Source organism: Triticum urartu, chromosome 4A, assembly GCF_056163025.1.
Source record: "Triticum urartu cultivar PI428250 chromosome 4A, HENAU_Tu73, whole genome shotgun sequence".
Taxonomy (NCBI): domain Eukaryota; kingdom Viridiplantae; phylum Streptophyta; class Magnoliopsida; order Poales; family Poaceae; genus Triticum; species Triticum urartu.
Genome location: NC_141876.1, coordinates 540225836 through 540241132, shown reverse-complemented (window position 1 = coordinate 540241132; position 15297 = coordinate 540225836).

The following is a 15297-nucleotide window of genomic DNA, read 5'->3' as shown; positions in this document are numbered from 1 at the left end:
GCCTCCAATTGAGTTGTGGAGATTGCCCCAACCTTGTGTGTAAAGGTTCGGTCGCTGCCTCCAAGGGCACCAATAGTGGAATCACGGCATCTCACATTGTGTGAGGGCGTGAGGAGAATACGGTGGCCCTAGTGGATTCTTGGGGAGCATTGTGCCTCCACACCGCTCCAACGGAGACGTACTTCCTCTCAAAGGGAAGGAACTTCGGCAACACATCCTCGTCTCCACCGTCTCCACTCTTGGTTATCTCGTGCCTTTACTTGTGCAAGCTTATTTGTTTCATATCACTTGCTTGCTTGTGTTCCTATCCTTGTTGCACCATATAGGTTGCTCACCTAGTTGCATATCTAGACAACCTACTTTGATGCAAAGTTTAAATTGTTAAAGAAAAGCTAAAAATTGTTAGTTGCCTATTCACCCCCCACCTCTAGTCAACCATATCGATCCTTTTAACTTTCATGAAAGCTAACTGAAGAAAAAGATAGTGAAAATAGATGGCTCATAAAATGATTCTAGTAGCTTGAAACAAACACAACAACTATAACAAAATAAAAATTGCGTACGGCGAACGACTTATACTTCAGAAAAAGCACATCATCGCCCTCTTGAATAAACTTGAGCAACTCTCTTGTTGATGATCGTTATCATTTTGAACTCAACGAATGTGTTGCACCTGAAAGTGACTAGTACAACATTGCCTTTCCCATCACAAACTCCTTCCACCCCTCCTTAGATTTGATTTGGCCGTCCTTAAAAGTCTTATACACAATAGTGGTAATGCTCCTTGTTCCCAAGTGTATTCCAGCTAACCCGTCCCCGTGATCTTGAATGGTAATTTTTGTGATGCCCGTGGGTTGCATACATTAGAAAAAATAGAAAAAAGAAAAAGAAGGTGTCAGCTGATGAGCAGAAAAATTGTAGTTGTTAAAAATTGAAACATTTCTGATGCCCGTGGGTTGCATACATCAGAAGAAAAAGAAAAAGAAGGTGCTAGCCAATGAGCAACAAAAGTACTATTGTTAAAAATGAAACTAGTTATGAATATGCACAGAAGATACAAAAAAATGAGAACTGATAGCAACATAAGCACAGAAATGTCGATACGTAGGGTTAATGAAGACTAATAATAGAAAGATATTGATCCTTAGAAGGGTACTGACAACTAACTTTGAAGACTAAGAACTGATAACTGAGATTAAGAAATGAATAGACTAATGAAGAATGAAACTAACTAATGGAACTGAAAAAAATGACACCTAACTCTGAAACTACTTGCAGAAATAACTACACGGTTGAAAACAGAAACACGACAGAAAATATATGATCATCTTCATGGATGCACCGGTTGGAACAAATCAAACAATACTATGTTTTGGTAGAGAATTACGGACTACTACAACAACTTCGTGGAGGCTCAATCAAGCCGTATGCAAGGTTCTCTTGGGCATCATTGGAGCACCATTCACGACCAATGCAACTAAACGTCCGGTTGCATGAATCAACTGAATCATGCACCACTGAGTGGTGTGCAAGTGGCGGAGTATGGCCCCTACATCCAAGAACTATTCAAGCATTGGAACACTAAGTTCAGCTTCAAGCCCTTCATGTTGCATCATTGCTATAAAGAGCTATGCAAAAACGAGAAGTGGATCCAAAGGTACTCGGAGACCACTCCAAAGAGATCAAGGTTGAGCATATTCATTGAGGATGATACGTCTCCGCCATATCTACTATTCCATACACTTTTGCTCTTTCTTTGGACTCTAATTTGCATGATTTGAGTGGAAATAACCCAAACTAATGTTCTATTCAGCAGAACTACCTTGGTGTTGTTTTTTGTGCAAAAAAAAATTTCTCAGGATTGGGTGAAACTTGGCAGAGATATTTTATTGAATATATAAAAAATACTAGTGCAAACATCTACTGGAGGGGGACACCGCCTGCCCACAAGGCAGGGGTGCGCCTAACCCCCCTAGGGCGTGCTTAGCTGCCTTATGGGACCCACATGCGTCTGTCTGACCTAATTTCAACTCCATATATATACTGTCTACCCGAGCAAAAATCAGGGACAAAGAATCATCGCTTTTTATGATACGGAGCGACAGTCACCTCCTGTTCTTCCTCGGGAGGGCTGTTCTGGAGTCCATTCGGGGCCTCGGAGAGGGGGATTCATGATTGTCGTCATCATCAACTCTTCTCCATCAACAACCTCATGATGCTCAACATAGGGAGTGAGCAATTTCATTATAGGCATACTGGAGGTAGATGGAGATGGATGAGATTTGTCATGTAATTGAGTCAATTTGTTAGGGCTTGATCCTTAGTATCCACTATGTTATGAAATTGATATTTCTATGGCTTTGTTATGCTTAATGCTTGTCACTAGGGCCCGAGTGTCGTGATTCCAGATCTGAACCTATTATGTTTTCATGGATATATTTGATTTCTTCAGCTTATGTACAAGTTATATCCACCTGTTATTGTTCAGAACCGTAGACCCCAAGGTGACAACAATTGGGATACTCTCAAGGAACGACTCTATTTTGAGGAGTTCATGTATTCACTATGTGTTAATGCTTTGTTCTGGTTTTCTATTCAAAGGAGCATCTTAATTACCATTAGATTTCCATTAGGACCCCGCTGCCATGGGAGGGTAGGATAAAAGATGTCATGCAAGTTCTTACAGCAAGCATGTATGACTATATACAAAATACATACCTACATATGATTGATGAATTGGAGCTATTATGTATCGCTCTAGGTTGTGACTGTAACATGATGAATGTCATCCAAATATCCATCGCTACTCCGTGCCTACACTTTTGTAGGATCAATAGTATGTCTAGAGGGGGGGTGGTTGGACTACTTGACCAAATAAAAATCTAGCCCTTTCCCAATTTTAAGTCTTGGCAGATTTTAGCAACTTAACACAAGTCAAGCAATCAACCTACACATTCAATTCTAAGAGTATAGCAGCAGAATGTAAATCATTGCATATGAAGATAAAGGGGAGGAGTTTGGAGGGAGCAAACACAATGTAGACACGGAGATTTTTGGCGTGGTTCCGATAGGTGGTGCTATTGTACATCCATGTTTATGGAGACTTCAACCCACGAAGGGTAACGGTTGCGCAAGTCCACGGAGGGCTCCACCTGAGGGAGTCCTGGATTAGGGGGTATCCAGACAGCCGGATTATATCCTTTGGCCAGACTGTTGGACTATGAAGATACAAGATTGAAGACTTCGTCCCTTGTCCGGATGGGACTCTCCTTGGCGTGGAAGGCAAGATTGGCAATACGGATATTTAGATCTCCTTCCTTGTAACCGACTCTGTGTAACCCTAGACCCCTCCGGTGTCTATAAACCAGAGGGTTTTAGTCCATAGGACAACAAACAATCATATCATAGGCTAGCTTCTAGGGTTTAGCCTCTCTGATCTCGTGGTAGATCAACTCTTGTACTACTCATATTATCAAGAATAATCAAGCAGGACGTAGGGTTTTACCTCCATCAAGAGGGCCCGAACCTGGGTAAAACATTGTGTCCCCTGCCTCCTGTTACCATCCGCCTTAGACGCACAGTTCGGGACCCCCTACCCGAGATCCGCCGGTTTTGACATCAACATTGGTGCTTTCTTTGAGAGTTCCTCTGTGTCGTCATCATTAGGCTTGATGGCTCCTTCGATCATCGATAGCGATGCAATCCAGGGTGAGACTTTTCTCCCCGGACAGATCTTTGTATTCGGCGGCTCCGCACTACGGGCCAACTCGCTTGGCCATCTGGAGCAGATCGAGGGCCACGCCCCTAGCTATCAGGTCAGATTTGGAAACTTGAACTACACAGGCGACATCCACGGAGACTTGATCTTCGACGGATTCAAGCCCTTGCCGAGTGCGCCACACGGTCACGATGAGCATGACTTAGCTCCACCATCGGATAGTGTTTGGGAGATCGCACCGGTGACCGCTCCGACCCTCAAATCAGAGCCAATTGCGCCATCTAGTGATGGGTGGATAGACCCCGCCGTGGAGGCCGCACTCTCATCGGCGATCGAGCCGAGTACCGACCTTACCCTTCACGAGAGCCGTGACGCCAAACTGCCGGATTCTTCCCCGGCCACGGACTCCGAACCGCCTGCGCCCGTGCCTATCGAATCTGACTAGGCACCGATCATGGAGTTCATCTCCGCGGATATCTTTCAGCACTCGCCCTTTGGCGACATACTGAACTCATTAAGGTCTCTCTCCCTGTCAAGAGAGTCCTGGCCGAACTATGTTCTGCAGGATTGGGATGCGGATGACGAAGAAATTCGCCGCCCACCCACCACCCACTTAGTAGCCACTGTCGATGATTTGACCGACATGCTCGAATTCGACTCCGAAGACATCGACGGTATGGACGACGATGCAGGAGACGAACAGGAACCACTGCCCACAGGGCACTGGACGCCCACTTCATCATATGATGTATACATGGTGGACACACCCAAAGAAAACGACGACGAGGAACGGAAGGACGCAGCGAAGGGTTGTTCCCTCGAGAAGCAGTCAAAGCGGTGGCGTAAGCGCCGCTCCAAATCCCGCCTCGGCAGAAACAGAGATCATATAAACCCAGCGATAGAGCAGGGTGAACCATCGCCCGACCACGGCAACACGGAGAATCAAACTGAACAACCCGACTCCGTCGAAGATAACAGTCCGAACGACATCACACCGGACAGGCACCCGGAGAAACAGAATACCCATCAAAGGCTTGTTGCCACTGTGAGGAGTCTGAAAAAGCAGAAGCAAAGGCTCAGGGCTACACAAGACACACTCAGAATCAGATGGAGTGAAGTACTCAACACTGCAGCGAAGTACGGCGGTAATCGCCACACCAAGAGCTTCCTGAAGCGAAAGCTGCTACCTGAATTCGATGAGGAGGCCTTAGATCCCCCGCAACCAAAAAACAAAACGGCCATCCGATCGGATAGACGACCTCGTGGCCAACATAGAGTGGCAAACGACGCCGCACATAAGCCAGTGCGCGATCCACGTGAGGGCTCGCATCAAAAGGACGGCGCAACAGATCCATCTATGGGCCACGCAAGCGCGCTCCAGCATGCAATGCAACACAACAAACATCCCAACACCACGGTACACCCAAATACAGGGGTGCCGCACACCCCCTATGTTTCACCGATGAGGTGCTGGACCATGAATTTATAGAGGGATTCAAACCCGTAAACATAGAGGCGTACGGCAGAACGACAGACCCTGGGGTCTGGATTGAGGACTACATCCTCCATATCCATATGGCTCGAGGAGACGATCTCCACGCCATCAAGTACTTACCCCTCAAGCTCAAAGGGCCAGCTCGGCACTGGCTTAAAAGCCTCCCTGAAAACTCCATTGGAAGCTAGGAAGAGCTCGAAGACGCTTTTCGGGCAAATTTTCAAGGGACCTATGTTCGACCACCGGATGCAGACGATTTGAGTCATATAACTCAACAGCCCGGAGAGTCAGCCCGAAAGCTTTGGAACAGGTTTCTCACTAAAAAGAACCAAATAGTCGACTGCCCGGACGCCGAAGCCTTAGCAGCTTTTAAGCACAGCGTTCGAGACGAATGGCATGCCAGACACCTCGACCAAGAAAAGCCGAGAACAATGGCAGCATTAACAAGCCTCACGACTCGCTTTTACGTGGGCGAGGACATCTGGTTAGCCCGATGTAGCACCAGCGACCCAAGTACATCCGAAGTCAGGGACGGAAATGGGAAGCCACGACGCAGCAAAAAGAAGCGCCGGAATAAAGAAGACAGCCCGAAGAGCACGGCGGTAAATGCCGGATTCAGAATCTCTCGTCCAGGTCAGCAAAAGTTGCCCTCCAAAGGCAACAGAGATGAACTGTCCAGCCTAAACAAGATTCTGGACAAAATATGTCAGATCCACAGCACCCCCGATAAACCTGCAAATCATACCCATAGAGAATGTTGGGTCTTCAAGCAGTCCGGCAAGCTCAACGCGGAACACAAGGGGCAGGATACACCAAGCGAAGACGAGGACGAGCCTCGCAAGCAAAGCACTGGGGAACAGAAGAAATTCCCATCAAAACAGTCAACGTGTTACACGTGATAAAGGGGAGAAACAAAGCGGCACTCCCGAAGACACATGCCCCAGGGCCTATCACCGCGTAGTTCTACCACTGGTCGTCCCAACCAATCACCTTTGACCATCGGGATTACTAGGCAAGTATCCGGCATGCAGGATGGGCTACCTTGGTGTTAGACCCGATAATTGACGGATACCACTTCACACAAGTCTTGATGGACGGCGGCAGTAGTTTAAACCTGATATATCAGGACGCAGTCTGCAAAATGGGGATAGACCCAACAAGAAACAGCCATAGCAATACTACCTTTAAAGGAGTAACGCCAGGCCCAGAAGCCCATTGCACGGGCTCCCTGCTACTAGAGGTTATATTCGGCTTTCCCGATAACTTCCGCAGCGAAAAGTTAACCTTTCACATCGCTCCGTTCCAAAGCGGCTATCAAGCACTACTCGGACGCGAAGCTTTTGCTCGCTTTAACGCAATACCGCATTATGCTTCTCTCATGCTTAAGATGCCCAGTCCACGCGGCATCATTACAGTAAATGGAAATATTGAGCGCTCCTTGCACGCGGAAGACCATGCGGCTGCCTTGGCAGCCGCACACTAAACGACCTCACCAGCTAAAGCATCTGACAGGTCGTTAAGACCACGGACGCGGTTAGACGAGTCCGGCGCAGCTATATGTAATTGATACAGGTTTGATGGCTATACCCCTATTACAATACAAGGGGCTCAACGCGCGCAAACAAGTGGCAATTAGGCTCAACTTTACTCATCTTGAACTGTGCATGGTTTATTTAGTATAACCTACCATTTTGCACGAGAACTTTTAAACTAAGTTCCTCTCTTTTACAGATGACCATCATGCTACAACCATCCAGGATACGGCACAATGGAGACACAGGCGCAGACGTGCAGCAGGGACCCATTCCAATGATTCTTTTTAGATTAAGACCATGCGTAAACCTTTTTTACTGTCTCTTGTTGATACACATCCCCCGAATTCTCAGTACAATCGAGAAGGATGCTAACATATTGGCATGTGGCCACGTCAGAATATTGCACGTACCTTGACACCAGGGGCTTATTACAAAGGGCACTGCTTAAGCCCAATTTACACCATAAAGACCGAATACCTTAGGGAGTGTTCGGCGTCGCGAGTTTGGCCTTATATGCATCAGCTCCGAATCATGTCTTTGGTCAAATGTTGGGTTTGCCCGACTCCTGTGTTTTGCTGCCTTACGTTCCGCTCCATCGGCTAAGGCGGCACCAGGAGAACTACTGCGATTGTGCCCTGGTTCATCCGGACGAGCACCTCAGTAGAGAAAGCCGAAAACTGACTGTCATGATATAGCGTGAGACTGGTGAACCACTCGATGACCTAGCGGAATCTTCGGGATTCCTCCACCTTAACGAAGGGCCGTTTCTCGGCCAGGCATATACGCACCCTAAATTCGGATGAGTGCGGAGCCACCAGGGGCTATATAGTAGCCCCACTGTCAAACTCCTCTGGCTAAGTGAAAGTGTTAAAGCATTATAGTCCGATTGCCTAGTTCGCTGCGCTATCACCTCCTTGATGGACCAAGACGTTGGATCAAGTGTGAACATGCGTCTACTGTGAACACCCCCGCATTATATGCGTGGGGGCTGAAGCCGACGACTGCCATCTTTCAGGTTATATACATATATACATAAACGGCCGCACAGGAGGCATCATAGTACTTTCGGGCAAAAGTATAAATACAACCTTGATAAACTCAATAAAACATTGTTTTTACAATGGGAATACATGTCACTCAAACATAATACTCTTCGAGCACTGAGCCTCTATCGAACGAGCGCCTTCAAGAACTTCTTCAAAGTAGTGCTCGGCAGCCACTCGGCCTATGGCCGAACCCTGTGCCGTAACATTGGTGGCATCCATCTCCGCCCAGTATGTTTTGACACGGGCAAGGGCCATCCGCGAGCCTTCTATGCATGCCGATGATACGTCTCCAACGTATCTATAATTTTTGATTGCTCCATGCTATATTATCTACTGTTTTGGACTATATTGGGATTTATTTTCCACTTTTATATTATTTTTGGGACTAACCTATTAACCAGAGGCCCAGCCTAGAATTGTTGTTTTTTTGCCTATTTCAGTGTTTCAGATAAACAGAATAGCAAACGGAGTCCAAACGGAATAAAATCTTCGGAAACGTGATTTTCTCACCAAACGTGATCCAGGAGACTTGGACCCTACTGCAAGGGATCAAAGAGGTGGTCACGAGGGTGGGGGCCGCCCCCCTAGGGCGCGCCCCTGCCTTGTGGGCCCCTTGGTGCTCCACCGACGTACTCCTTCCTCCTATATATACACACGTACCCCCAAACGATTAGAACAGGAGCCAAAACCCTAATTCCACCGCCGCAACTTTCTGTATCCACGAGATCCCATCTTGGGGCCTATTCTGGAGCTCCGCCAGAAGAGGACCGTCATCACGGAGGGCTTCTACATCATCCTAGCCCCTCCGATGAAGTGTGAGTAGTTTACCTCAGACCTTCGGGTCCATAGTTAGTAGCTAGATGGCTTCTTCTCTCTCTTTGAATCTCAATACAAAGTTCTCCCCCTCTCTTGTGGAGATCTATTCGATGTAATCTTGTTTTTGCGGTGTGTTTGTTGAGACCGATGAATTGTGGGTTTATGATCAAGTCTATCTATGAATAATATTTGAATCTTCTCTGAATTCTTTTATGCATGATTGGTTATATTTGCAAGTCTCTTCGAATTATCCGTTTGGTTTGGCCAACTAGATTGGTAGTTCTTGCCATGGGAGAAGTGCTTAGCTTTGGGTTCGATCTTGCGGTGTCCTTACCTAGTGACAGAAGGGGAAGCAAGGCACGTATTGTATCATTGCCATCGAGGATAACAAGATGGGGTTTATTTCATATTGCATGAATTTATCTCTCTATATCATGTCATCTTGCTTAAGGCGTTACTCTGTTTTTAACTTAATACTTTAGATGCATGCTGGATAGCGGTCAATGAGTGGAGTAATAGTAGTAGATGCAGAACTGTTTCCATCTACTTGTCATGGACGTGATGCCTATATACATGATCATGCCTAGATATTCTCATAATTATGCACAATTCTATCAATTGCTCAACAGTAATTTGTTCACCCACCGTAGAATACTTATGCTCTTGAGAGAAGCCACTAGTGAAACCTATGGCCCCCGAGTCTATTCTCATCATATCAATCTCCATCACTATTATATTGCTTTGCTATTTACTTTTCCTTTACTTTTTACTTTGCATCTTTATATCAAAAATACCAAAATATTCTATCTATCACATCTCACTCTCGTAAGTGACCTGAAGGGCTTGACAACCCCTAATCGCGTTGGTTGCGAGTAGCTATCGCTTTGTGCAGGTACGAGGGACTTGAGCGTGGGCTCCTACTGGATTGATACCTTGGTTCTCAAAAACTGAGGGAAATACTTATGCTACTCTGCTGCATCATCCCTTCCTCTTCGGGGAAAACCAATGCAAGCTCAAGACGTAGCAAGAAGGATTTCTGGCGCCGTTGACGGGGAGTCTACGCAAAAGGTCAACATACCAAGTACCCATCACAATCCCTATCTCTCGCATTACATTATTTGCCATTTGGCTCTCGTTTTCATCTCCCCCCAATTCACCCTTGCCATTTTATTTGCCCTCTCTCTCCGTCCTCCCTCTCTATTTGCCTCTTTTTGTCCGCTTGCTTTTTGTTTGCCCGTGTGTTAGATTGCTTGTTTGTCGCGATGGCTCAAGATGCTACCAAATTGTGTGACTTCACCAAAACCAATAATAATGATTTCCTTAGCACTCCGATTGCTCCTCTTACCGATGCTGAATCTTGTGAAATTAATACTGCTTTGTTGAATCTTGTTATGAAAGATCAATTCGCCGGCCTTCCTAGTGAAGATGCCACTACTCATCTAAATAGTTTCGTTGATTTATGTGATATGAAAAAGAAAAAAGATGTCAATAATGATGTCGTTAAATTGAAGCTATTTCCTTTTTCGCTTAGAGATTGTGCTAAAGCTTGGTTTTCTTCTTTGCCTAAGAATAGTATTGATTCATGGAACAAATGCAAAGATGCTTTTATCTCTAAGTATTTTCCTCCCGCTAAGATCATCTCTCTTAGAAACGATATAATGAACTTTAAACAACTTGATCATGAACATGTTGCACAAGCTTGGGAGAGAATGAAATTAATGATACGTAATTGCCCTACTCATGGTTTGAATTTGTGGATGATTATACAAATTTTTTATGCCGGATTGAATTTTGCTTCTAGATATCTTTTAGATTCGGTCGCGGGAGGCACTTTTATGGAAATCACTTTAGGAGATGCTACTAAGCTCCTAGATAATATTATGGTTAATTATTCTCAATGGCATACTGAAAGAACTTCTAATAAAAAAAGTGCATGCGATAGAGGAAATTAATGTGTTGAGTGGAAAGATGGATGAACTTATGGAATTATTTGCTCCTAAGAGTGTTTCTTCTGATCCTAATGATATGCCTTTGTCTACTTTGATTGAGAATAACAATGAATCTATGGATGTGAATTTTGTTGGTAGGAATAATTTTGGTAACAACGCTTATAGAGGGAATTTTAATCCTAGGCCATATCCTAGTAATCCTTCTAATAATTATGGGAATTCCTACAACAACTCTTATGGAAATTATAATAAGATTCCCTCTGATTTTGAATCTAATATTAAAGAATTTATTTCTTCGCAAAATAATTTTAATGCTATGATTGAAGAAAAATTGCTTAAGATTGATGATTTGGCTAGGAACGTTGATAGAATTGCTCTTGATGTTGATGCTTTGAAACTTAGATCTATTCCACCTAAGCATGATATTAATGAGTCTCTAAAATCCATGAGAATTTCAATTGATGAGTGTAAAGAAAGAACCGCTAGGATGCGTGCTTCCAAAGATGCCTTTATTAAAGCGTGTTCTTCTAATTCCTATGAAAATCAAGATGAAGATCTAAAAGTTATTGATGTGTCTCCTATTAAATCTTTATTTTTCAATATGAATCTTGATGAAACTGAATATGATCTTCCTTTACCTAGAAGGCGTTCTAAAAATTCGGAGTGTTTAGATCTTAATGATGAAATTGATGAAAGTGGGATTAAAAGAAATAAAAATCTAGATGTTGCTAAACCCACTATATTGGATTTCAAGGAATTTAATTATGAAAATTTCTCTTTGATTGATTTTATTTCCTTGTTGCAATCCGTGCTAAATTCTCCACATGCTTATAGTCGAAATAAAGCCTTCACCGAACATATTGTTGATGCCTTGATGCAGTCTTATGAAGAAAAACTTGAGTTGAAAGTTTCTATCCCTAGAAAACTCTATGATGAGTGGGAACCAACTATTAAAATCAAAATTAAAGATCATGAGTTTTATGCTTTGTGTGATTTGGGTGCTAGTGTCTCTACTATTCCCGAGACTTTGTGTGATTTACTAGATTTCCGTAATTTTGATGATTGCTCTCTAAACTTGCATCTTGCGGATTCCACTATTAAGAAACCTATGGGAAGAATTAATGATGTTATTATTTTTGCAAATAGGAATTATGTGCCCATAGATTTCATTGTTCTTGATATAGATTGCAATCCTTCTTGCCCTATTATTCTTGGTAGACCTTTCCTTAGAATGGTTGTGCGATTATTGATATGAAGGAAGGGAATATTAGATTTAAATTTCCATTAACAAAGGGCATGGAACACTTTCCTAGAAATAAATTAAAATTACATATGAAACTATCATGAGAGCCACTTATGGATTGCCTACCAAAGATGGCAATACCTAGATCTATCTTTGCTTTTATGCCTAGCTAGGGGCATTAAACGATAGCGCTTGTTGGGAGGCAACCCAATTTAATTTTTATTCCTTGCTTTTTGCTCCTGTTTAGTAATAAATAAATTATTTATCCTCTGTTTTGATTGTGTTTTTTGTGTTTAATTAGTGTTTGTTCCAAGTAGAACCATTGGGAAGACTTGGGGAAAGTCTTGTTGAACTTGCTGTAAAAAACAGAAACTTTAGCGCTCACGAGAACTGCTGTTATTTTTATTTGAAGAGTGATATTTAGTTAATTATTTTTGAAGATTATTAATAGATAAATTCCTCACGTCCAGCAATTTATTTTAGAATTTTTTGGGTTCCAGATCTCGCGCTAGCTACAGATTACTACAGACTGTTCTGTTTTTGACAGATTCTGTTTTTTCGTGTGTTGTTTGCTTATTTTGATGAATCTATGGCTAGTAAAATAGTTTATAGTCCATAGATAAGTTGGAATACAGTAGGTTTAACACCAATATAAATAAAGAATGAGTTCATTACAGTACCTTGAAGTGGTCTTTTGTTTTCTTTCGCTAACGGAGCTCACGAGTTTTCTATTTTGAGTTTTGTGTTGTGAAGCTTTCAAGTTTTGGGTGAATTCTTTTGATGGATCATAGAACAAGGAGTGGCAAGAGCCTAAGCTTGGGGATGCCCATGGCACCCCAAGATAATCCAAGGACACCAAAAATTCAAAGCTTGGGGATGCCCCGGAAGGCATCCCCTCTTTCGTCCACTTCCATCGGTAATTTACTTGGAGCTATATTTTTATTCACCAACATGATATGTGTTTTGCTTGGAGCGTCTTGTATTATTTGTGTCTTTGTTTGTTAGTAGGCCACAATCATCCTTGTTGTACACACCTTTTCAGAGAGCCATACATGAATTAAAATTTAATAGAATGCTCTATGTGCTTCACTTATATCTTTTGAGCTAGATAATTTTGCTCTATGTGCTTCACTTATATCTTTTGAGCTACATAATTTTGCTCTATGTGATTCACTTATATCTTTTGAGCTAGATAATTTTGCTCTATGTGCTTCACTTATATCTTTTGAGCTAGATAATTTTGCTCTATGTGCTTCACTTAGATGTTTTAGAGCACGGTGGTGGATATGTTTTAAAGAAACTATTGATCTCTCATGCTTCACTTAAATTAATTTGAGAGTCTCTTAATAGCATGGTAATTTGCCTAATAACAATATGCTTGGTATTCAAGATTTGTGAAACTTTCTTTTGAGTGTGTTGAATACTAAGAAAAGATTGAAGCATGATAATTGTTTTGAGATATGGAGGTGATAATATTAAAGTCATGCTAGTTGAGTAGTTGTGAATTTAAAGAATACTTGTGTTGAAGTTTGTGATTCCCGTAGCATGCACATATGGTGAACCGTTATGTGATGAAGTCGGAGCATGCTTTATTTATTGATTGTCTTCCTTATGAGTGGCGGTCGGGGACGAGCGATGGTCTTTTCCTACCAATCTATCCCCCTAGGAGCATGCACGTAATACTTTGCTTTGATAACTTCTAAAATTTTGCAATAAGTATATGAGTTCTTTATGACTAATGTTGAGTCCATGGATTATACGCACTCTCACCCTTCCACCCTTGCTAGCCTCTCTAATACCGCACAACTTTCGCTGGTATCATACACCTACCATATACCTTCCTCAAAACAGCCACCATACCTACCTATTATGGCATTTCCATAGCCATTCCGAGATATATTGCCATGCAACTTTCCACCATCTAGTTCATCATGACATATCCATCATTGTCATATTGCTTAGCATGATCATGTAGTTGACATAGTATTTGTGGCAAAGCCACCATTCATACTTCTTTCATACTTGTCACTCTTGATTCATTGCATATCCCGGTACACCGCCGAAGGCATTCATATAGAGTCATACTTTGTTTTAGTATCGAGTTGTAATCATTGAGTTGTAAATAAATAGGAGTGTGATGATCATCATTCAATAGAGCATTGTCCCAAAAAAAAGGCCAAAGAAAAAAAGAAGGCCCCAAAAAAAGGGGGCAATGCTACTATCCTTTTTCCACACTTGTGCTTCAAAGTAGCACCATGATATAGCGATTCTCATATATTGTGCTTCAAAGTAGCACCATGTTCTTCATATGGAGAGTCTCATATGTTGTCACTTTCATATACTAGTGGGAATTTTATGTTATAGAACTTGGCTTGTATATTCCAATGATGGGTTTCCTCAAATTGCCCTAGGTCTTCGTGAGCAAGCAAGTTGGATGCACACCCACTAGTTTCTTTTGTTGAGCTTTCATACATTTATAGCTCTAGTGCATCTGTTGCATGGCAATCCCTACTCACTCACATTGATATCTATTGATGGGCATCTCCCTAGCCCATTGATACGCCTAGTTGATGTGAGACTATCTTCTCCTTTTTGTCTTCTCCACAACCACCATTCTATTCCACCTATAGTGCTATATCCATGGCTCACGCTCATGTATTGCGTGAAGATTGAAAAAGTTTTGAAAAAGTTAGAGTATGAAACAATTGCTTGGCTTGTCATCGGGGTTGTGCATGATTTAAATACTTTGTGTGGGGAAGATGGAGCATAGCCATACTATATAATTTTGTAGGGATAACTTTCTTTGGCCATGTTATTTTGAGAAGACATAATTGCTTTGTTAGTATGCTTGAAGTATTATTATTTTCTATGTCAATATAAACTTTTGTCTTGAATCTTTCTAATCTGAATATTCATACCACAATTAACAAGATTTGCATTGAAATTATGCCAAGTAGCACTCCGCATCAAAAATTCTCTTTTTATCATTTACCTACTCGAGGACGAGCAGGAATTAAGCTTGGGGATGCCTGATACGTCTCCAACGTATCTATAATTTTTGATTGCTCCATGCTATATTATCTACTGTTTTGGACTATATTGGGCTTTATTTTCCACTTTTATATATTATTTTTGGGACTAACCTATTAACCGGAGGCCCAGCCCAGAATTGCTGTTTTTGCCTATTTCAGTGTTTCGGATAAACAGAATATCAAACGGAGTCCAAACGGAATAAAATCTTCGGAAACATGATTTTCTCACCGAACGTGATCCAGGAGACTTGGACCCTACTGCAAGGGATCAAAGAGGTGGTCACGAGGGTGGGGGCGCCCCCCTAGGGCGCCCCCTGCCTCGTGGGCCCCTCGGTGCTCCACCGACGTACTCCTTCCTCCTATATATACACGCGTACCCCCAAAGGATCAGACCAGGAGCCAAAACCCTAATTCGACCGCCGCAACTTTCTGTATCCATGAGATCCCATCTTGGGGCCTGTTC